Raw genomic sequence first — 8,845 nt, 5'->3', positions numbered from 1 at the left:
TTATGTCCTAAGATAACTTAGAGACAAGGCACAGATTGGCATGACAGACACTCCCTGAGTACACAGGCCCCTGTTCCTTCTTCTGTCCCACTTTGGTCTCACTTGAATGTTGCACCAAGCAGCTCAGAATATTCCAAGGTAGGTTCGTGCTAACACCACTGTTTCAGTTTGCCACATGCATTTTAGTACGCCCTGAAGACTGGTTCTACTGTTGATAGAATTTGGTAGAATTCTAAGCTACCTCCTGAGGCAGGAATGCCCAGAAGCCACTTGTTTACTCTTTTGGTTGGTAAGCCCACATTCCTGCTGGGCACTCACCCAGTGGCCATTTCCTGTGTTCACATGATTCCACCTTGGTAAGGTGGTCCCATGCAATACAAGGGACTTATGATCTTTACCTGAAATTTACATTTTATAGGTTTTTCTGTATTTTTACTTGCTAAATTTGACAACCCCTCTACCTGAGGGCTTTCCCTTCAGGATTCTGCCTCTGCCTATTGTACCTCCTTTTCCCTGAATCTTAACATCTAGGGTTAATAGTGGAAATATGTCTATTCATCAAGGAACAAAAACAGCCTGCCCAACAACTGGAAAAGAGGGATTGTCCTCTCAAGATTCAGGCAGCCAGATGAATGGAAGTATGTTTTCTTAAACAGCTATTTCCTCAACCACAAGTAATAAAAAAAAAAAGCTGCTTTGTCCCATCTCCTCACCATGAAGCAAAGGGATATTTTCCTTTGCATGTTTAGATATAAATCAAAATTAAGTTCTTGCCTTAAACTAGGTAGCAGTAAGTTAAAGATGTAACCAATATAGCCTAAGATTGATTTACTTCTTTTCCAAGTTATTTTACCTACATTTTATATGAAAAGGTCTTATAGAATCTATTCTTTTTCCAAGTGTCTGAGTTTACATTGAAAGTAATTCCATACTAAAGAAAAACATCCTGAATTGTGGCATCTGGTGCAAGTATTAAGAATTCTTTATTGTCTGCATAATGGTCTAAGATGTCTTATTCATGAATAAGCCAATATTTTCAATCTCCAGCTCAATCAACTTCATTATTTGAAATCTGTGATCTTATACTTGCAATGTATTTTGAGCACATTTTCATCCTTATTAATAATGAAAATGAGATTGTTAATGAAGCTAAATGACACGGCTGGGGTATAGTAAGTTGATTGTTACAGAGTGCCTGAGTCAGAAATTCTCCCTTTTTTTTTCCTCTCTCTGCAATTGGTGATGAGAAATCTATAATCTGATATATTATAATTATAATCTATCTACCTTGTAATCTATAAGATAATTATCTTTCATATTCTAGTTCTCCATTTTTTCTTTTATGATCCATAAATTAAGAACACATGCTTATGAATTAAATATTTAAGAATTGGATACAAGTATGCATCCATAGATTTTTCACCACAAAAAAAGCCACAACCCATGGTCCCAAACCACATGAGTAATGCCTATATGTGTAAATAGGATTCTTGTGTATTAAACACATATATGTATATATCATGTTAAGATACACACAGTTGACACATATTACATACTGCCAAGTGGGTACATGTGATTGGATGAAGAGACCATTGTCTCTCTGCACTCCATTTTCCTTTGCTCCACTGTATCACTTAGGCATGCAACCTCTTTGCTTCAAGTTATTACAGCAGTAAAAAAGGCTGTGCCTTTTAAAAGCATAGGTGCTGAGGGCCTCAGGGGCTCAGGGCATAAAGAAGACCTAATGAAAAGGAGAGTCTCCCCTTTGACCCTTAATTCCTCCAAAGATTCACAGGTTAGAGAGATAGGGAAAGGAAGAGAATTAGAGGGGAGGCAAACGGTGGTTAACTAAACTCTGGTGTGACCTGAGAAATGGTTCCCACGTGCTCCCCAGGCTAAACAGAAGCACAGAAACACCTGGGAAAAAGGTAAGGTGCAGGGTAAGAAAAATACCAGATAAAAAGAGAGGATCTGAGCCTGGTGAGCCGCTGTACTCTCCTGTTCCTCTACTCCAACCTTAAAGGGGTGGCGACCAGAACCAGGGTCCCCTGGAATCTCTACGTGCATGCTAGAGCAGCAGGGTTCAGGGCCCCAGACAGCCTCACGGAGCTGCTTGAACCCCTGGAGTCTTACTGTCTCTCTGTGTGAACAAAGACCAGACAGCAATAAGGATGACTCAGTCTTCACTGGCTTGATTGGATCATGACCCAGACCAGATACCCCCTTCCACCCATTACCTAAGCACACAACTCTTCCCCAGCAACTTAGAAGGGAGAAGAACCTCTTCTTGACTGAGATTGTTTCCTCATAAGATGTATTAAAGTTTGTTCTCTTGAGACTAAATACAGTGATATATTTTACACCACTAAGTTTGTGGTCTGAAATACTCTATATACACACACATACACAATGTCCACATACATAATTTCTACCTATACCTGTAAGTATATATATTTTATTTATACCTATGTCATATATATTTTATTTATACCTATGTCATATATATTTTAGTTATGTGCATCTTCTATTTTATGTTTCTGGTTTGTTTTAGGGAATTTGCTTGGGAAGTGGACAATAAGAAGGGTAGGCTTTGCTATCTGTGATGTAGACTTGAAAAGGTACACAAAAACTTAGTATTTTAGTGGTTAAAATAAGGAAAATGAAAAGAAATTGTGCGAGTGTGCATGGGTACATATATGTGAATAGATAGATATGCAGATACACAGGTATGTAGATAGATATGGAGCTGCCATCTCTCTGCAGAGAGCAGTTGTTTTCCTGATGCAGAAAAACCAGAGTGCCACAAAAGCTTCCACATAAACCTTAGTAATGTATCTCTCAGGTTCTCCAGTCCACTTCACCAGTCTTAGTCATAACTAAGTTCATCTTGTGGCCTCTTGTGCTCTCACAATAGATGGGGAGAATTCCTGCTTTAATTCTGGTGCCGGATTGTGCTTTTTAAAATAATTAGATGATGAGTGGGGAACAACACATTGACTTAATTTGGCCAAGCAAGACTTTTTCTCCATTAATGAGGATGGCATGAATAAATCAAAGACCTTTTCTACAACAACCTGTCCAAGACTTTTTCAGATAAAGCTTTGGTCGTAGGTTTTTATTTTCAGGAAAAAGGAAAATAATTACATTTATTTATAAAATAATGAAAGAGAAAAAGGTTTTTGGTGTCTCTTCATGAATCACTAAACAATAAAAAAGAAAAGAGGCACATTTGTGAATAGCAACTCAGATGGAGAATTTGCTTCTAGGAGGGGCAAAATGGTGCAGTGACTAAAGCACAGGTCCTGGAGCCAGGGGCATGGTTCAGATCCCAGCTCTGTCTCTGACTAGCTGGTGTTTAGCTTCTGTGCCTCAGTTTTCCCATCTGTAAAGTGGGATTTAAAACAGTTATCTAACTGATGGAATTGTTGTAAGAATTGAATGATAATCTGCAAAGAACCTGATTAGTAGACACTATGTGTGTTGCTTGTCATTGTTATTTATTTTAAAAGTGTAGTAGTCTGTTCTCTCATTGCTTTAAAGAACTACCTAAGACTGGGTAGTTCACAATGGCAAGAGGTTTAACTGACTCTCAGTTCCACAGGCTGTATTTAGGAAGCTTGGCTGGGGAGGTCTCAGAAGACTCACAATCATGGAGGAAGGTGAAGAGGAAGCAGAAGCAGGCATGTCTTACATGGCCAGAGAAGGGGGAAGAAAGCGAACTGGGAGGCACCACACACTTTTAAACAATCAGATCTCCTGAAAATTCTTTCATGAAATAGCACTAAGGGGATGGTGGTAAACCATTGGAAACCACCCCAATAATCCAATCACCTCCCACCACACCCCACCTCTAACACTGGAAATTACAACTCAATATGAGATTTGGGTGGGAGTACGGAGCCAAACCATAATAAAAAGTGTAATGTGCTGAGGCTAACCACCAGTTTACCCTTCTCCACATACGCAGAATTAGAGGCTTAGGTTAGAAACAGGAAAGAACTGGAAAGTTGTTTAAGTTCTGGAAAGTTCTATCCAAGAAGATATAAGTGCTTAAAAAATAAAGCAGGAGAGTTAGTCATTTGACCAGAATAGTTTTGGTGCAGATCTGTTATTCTTGACCTGATGGCTTAGAATTTCACTCAGTTCTCACAGTGGGTGACTTTAAATTATCTATGTCACTGGTGACCATCGTGGATAATCGTCATTTTCCTAAATGTGCATTTGCTTTGGGGGTCAATTACTGCATATTAAATCCCTAGAGAAGAGGCATGCACTACAGTCAGAGTTGCTTGAACACTTAAGGTGATAAAGATTGAGCAAACCCAGTGACTCACCTTCGCCGCACTAACTCCTCGCTAGCTCTCCTCCTCACACAGGCTCACACCCGGCTCAAGATGGCTGCGCGGCGGGACTCTTGACTCCTGGGACTAGGACGCGTTCTCCGTGGAAGACCCAGTGCTGACGATGTGGGGCGGCGGCACTGCCGCGGGGGCTGCTGGGAGGGCGATGATGAGGACGAGGACTCAAGGATAACTGGGAAGATGATAATGATGAAAATAAAATCGGAAGCAGAAGTAAAACCAGAGGTAAAAATTTCAGAAAAGAAAAAAAGCAGAGAAAACAAAAGAGAACAAACGAAGAAAGGCAGAAGAAAGGCAACAAGAAATTAAAAAGAGGTTAGAAGAACCTGAAGTCCCTAAAGTGCTAACACCAGAAAAACAATCAGCAGATAAACCGCAGCTGAAGAAATTAGAGGAAGGGTCAGGCCTCAAATTAGCAAAGGAAACTTCTGGTGTTAATAATACTGTTTATGGAACAGATGCTATGAACCCATTTTCAAGAGATCCCTTCACAGAGTTTGGAAAGTTACTAAAAAATAAAATTACACAATATGAAAAGTCACTATATTATGCCATTTTTTTGGAAGTCTCAGCTGACGACGTATATATTGCATTGGAAATTGATGACTTGAAAAAGATGACCAATTCACTGGCTATGCTTTGCAGTGAAAAACAGAAGCAAGAAAAGCAAGCAAAGCAAAGCGAAAAAGAAGAAAGGTGTGATTCCTGAAGGGGAATTAAAAGCCACCATGAAAGATGATCTGGCAGATTATGGTGGTTATGATAGAGGATATGTACAAGACTATGAAGACTTCATGTGACATTTTATCTTTTCCTGGTGTCATCTTTATATTGCTCACAATCCCTTGAACAGTAGTACAACTTCCTTTCCTTTCAGTTCTGCCAAATGCTACGACGGGAAGTGCAGTGTCTTTTGTGCTGGCTATTTAACCCCTCGACACTTAGGTGCTAATATGCAAATGAGGGAACTTGGATCTTGCTGTCAAGGGGTTAAAATTGGGAACCTCAGTTGCTACTAAATCGTAGTTCAAAACAAACCTAATTATGTTGTCATTGTTGCTATCTGATTTCATAGCATCAGTCACTAAATCGAAAACAAAAGATTGAAACATGACAAAAAAAATTGTGTGGTGTTTACCAGCCCTATTCAGTAATACGGCCGTATCCTGCCTCCTTGAGCTACTTCAAAACTTGTCAAGAAAAGCAGTTTGCAGCAGCGTGCACCTAGTATTAAAATTGCTTTGTCTTAAAATTGAGCATCAGGATATTAAAAATACGTTGTAAAGAAGACTGCTTATCTCAGAGTGAAGATACTGTGGCTGGAAAGCACTAGTTTCATACAAAATTAAATTGACCAAAATCCTCCAACTTTGAAGCTAAAAAACGCAAATCTCGGCCAAGCGCAGTGGCTCATGCCTGCAGTCCCAGCACTTTGGGAGGCCGATGCAAGCAGATCATGAGGTCAGGAGATTGAGACTATCCTGCTCAACATGGTGAAACCCTGTCTCTACTAAAATACAAAAAAAAATTAGCCAGGCATGGAAGAACGTGCCTGTAGTCCCAGTTACTCAGGAGGATGAGGCAGGGGAATCACTTGAATCTGAGAGGCAGAGATTGCAGTGAGGTGCGATCGCGCCACCGTACTCCAGCCTGGCAACAGAGCAAGACTCCATCTCAAAAAAAAAAAGAGGGTAAACCTTTCCATTATTGCATTACATATTACGGAATCTCTTGAGTGCAAAGACTCACTAGTTCTTTATCAGGCTATTTCTACTGATGAAGTGCTTCAGATGGGGAAGGGAAACTCTACCTATTTTTATTTGCCTGATTTAAAGTGTCTGAGGAACAAATCTTTGTTCTCTCAGGCAGCAATGAAACAGCTTTCCCAGGGTTTTGGCATTTCCTTTCCTTTATAAAACATGCTCAGCAAACCGCACCAGTTAACTACAGTTTGGTAAATTGTTAACAATTATGACATCTGTAATGTTTTATAAAGCAACTAATTTAATAAAGACACTATTGTGAGGACTTAAAAAATGATAAAGATTTACAAACACCGTTTTAATACTCGTTTTGACTATTCAGAATAACATACTATGCAAGTTCATGCTATCAAACAAAATAGAAAGTGTCTTAAAGTTTTCCCGAAGTCAGTTGTATGACTTGACATGTGCTCTTTAGTTGCTTGAGAAAAGGTCAAGACGAAATACAGAACAATTAAACTTTAAAAACTAGGTTCCTGGGACCATCTGTGAGCTGCTAGTGTTTTGCCGCCAGGAACCAAGAAAGAACTATGGCCAGCTAATCTTTTGGCCATAAATAATCCAAAAGATATTTCAAGATAAGCAGAATAAAGCATTTTACATCTTGGGGCCTGATTGCTTTTACAGGTAACCCTTTCCTAATACACAAACAAGACTAGACAATACTGCAGTCAAATATGACTCTGAAAGAGAGTCATATTTGACTGCAGTATTGTCATCATAGGAAGAATAATAGTGCTTTTGGTCTATATTAAAATCAGAGTTGAAAGGACCTTAACAATGATCAAGAGTAACCCCTTCCCCTCATTTTTCAGACGGCAAAATTGAGACTTCAAGAGTTTAAAATCTTTTTTTTTTTTTTTTTTAACGGAGTTTCACTCTTGTTGCCAAGGCTGGAGTGCAATGGTTCCATCTCGGCTCACCATAACCTCTGCCAACTGGGTGCAAGTGATTCTCCTGGCTCAGCCTCCCAAGTAGCTGGGACCACCAGCATGCACCACCATGCCCAGCTAATTTTATATTTTTAGTAGAGACAGGGTTTCACCATATTGGTCAGGCCGGTCTTGAACTCTCAACCTCAGATGATCTGCCCACCTCAGCCTCCCAAAGTGCTGGGATTACAGGTATGAGCCACCATGCTCAGTCAAGAGTTTAAAATCTTATTCAAAGCCAAACAGCTTGCTAGTAGCAGAGCTGGGATAGTAACTCAGATCCCCTGCCTAGACCTTCAACTTCATCTCATCCCTCTCTATCTCACCACACCCTAGAAACCATTGTTCTCATTCAGTTCTCCTGACAGGCCAGGCTTGAACCCACCTCAGGCCTGGGCACTTGTTTCCTCTCCCTGGTCCTCTGTACTCCTGTGGCTTCTCCTGTCAGGTGTTACCTCAATTATGATCCTTTATAGAGGTTCTTTCTAAAACCCACCAGTCACTATCTATCATATCACCCTGTTTAATTTTCTTCTCACCACTTATGGTGATCTGAAATTGTCATCTTTATTAACTGTTATTTCTCTATTATCTTTCTGCCATTCACAGGTAACCTTCAGGAGAGCTGGGGCTTTACCTGTCTTGTTCTCTGTTGTATTTTCTGCTTCTAGAATGGTGTCTGGTACAGTGTAGGTGCTCCATGAATACTGTTAAATGCATAAAGGAAGAAAAAGAGAGCTTTTAAGAGTTGCCCTGTTTATCTGTACCTTCTGATTATTCTGTACTTCCACTGTAATGTAGCACGTTAATACTATTTATTGAGAATGTACTGTATTTTCAAATGTTATGTTAGGCCTTTTACAAATCTGTTGTCTTTACAACAACCCTAGATGGAAGGCATAATTATCCATTTTACTGATGCAAAAGTTGAGGCTGAGAGCATTTAAGTGGCTCAAGCACGTGGCAAAGCCACATTCAGAGCCACAGCTTTCCAACTTGAAAGTAATCATGTCTAAGATTTGCAACCTCCTTTATTTATTAGAGCTGTTCCCAGGTGTTCAATATCAGTAAATACAATTGTAGAACACTTACCAGATTGTAAGTGCTCAGAATGGGTTTAATTTCACATTAATAATGAAACAGTCAATTGGAAGTACAAAGATGCCCATAATTGCATTGACCTGTGAATGTTCAAGCGAGCTTGGCATCGTCACCTGTTTAGGATTTGATTTGTTGCTAGGGCTCGTGACAGGCGAGAGAAGCTAGAGAGTTCTGTGAGGGGAAAGCTGTTGGCTATGAGATGACAGCTCAGGAGGGGCTAGTGTCAAGTTTGGGGTTCAGCCTGCACTTGTGCAAGAGGCCTATACCTGAAGGAGATGGGGTTGGTGTTTCTTCATTCAAGCAGTGAATCAGGATCTTAAGAAAAATTGAAAACAGGACCCCCAGCCCTCGTCTTGTTCTCTGTCCTGATATAAATGACTAACTGCCCTCAGCCCCCCAACCTGTGAGTATGGGGTGCTATGTAAATGCTGACTGACAACCATGTTGGAAGATGGTTGTCATTTGGGGCTGGCAGCCTTTGGGGGTGGCCACTATTGTCAAGGCTACTGTAACTTTCTACCTTGATTCTTACATCTTGGCTACTATGGGAGAAGGGAGGTGGGACACCAGAAGGTCAAACAAGTCCAAGAATATTTCTAGTCTACCCAGAGAGCACCAGGTGGAGGAGGTTCAGGAGTGGGGTCACTGGTCTAGTCGGCTGATTCTAATCCTGGCCCTGGTCACAGGC

The 8,845-nt window shown here is 40.4% G+C and overlaps 1 pseudogene; it reads left to right on the top strand.

Moving 5' to 3' along the window:
* The first annotated feature begins 547 nt into the window (after positions 1–547).
* Positions 548–5,382, top strand: LOC116537829 (annotated as a pseudogene).
* The last annotated feature ends 3,463 nt before the right edge of the window (positions 5,383–8,845 follow it).

The sequence above is a fragment of the Sapajus apella genome, unplaced genomic scaffold (genome assembly GCF_009761245.1).
Source record: "Sapajus apella isolate SASKATOON/1434 unplaced genomic scaffold, GSC_monkey_1.0 scaffold4, whole genome shotgun sequence".
Lineage (NCBI taxonomy): Eukaryota > Metazoa > Chordata > Mammalia > Primates > Cebidae > Sapajus > Sapajus apella.
The sequence above is the reverse complement of the archived record's forward strand: the minus strand, read 5'-3'. Positions and strand labels throughout refer to the sequence as shown.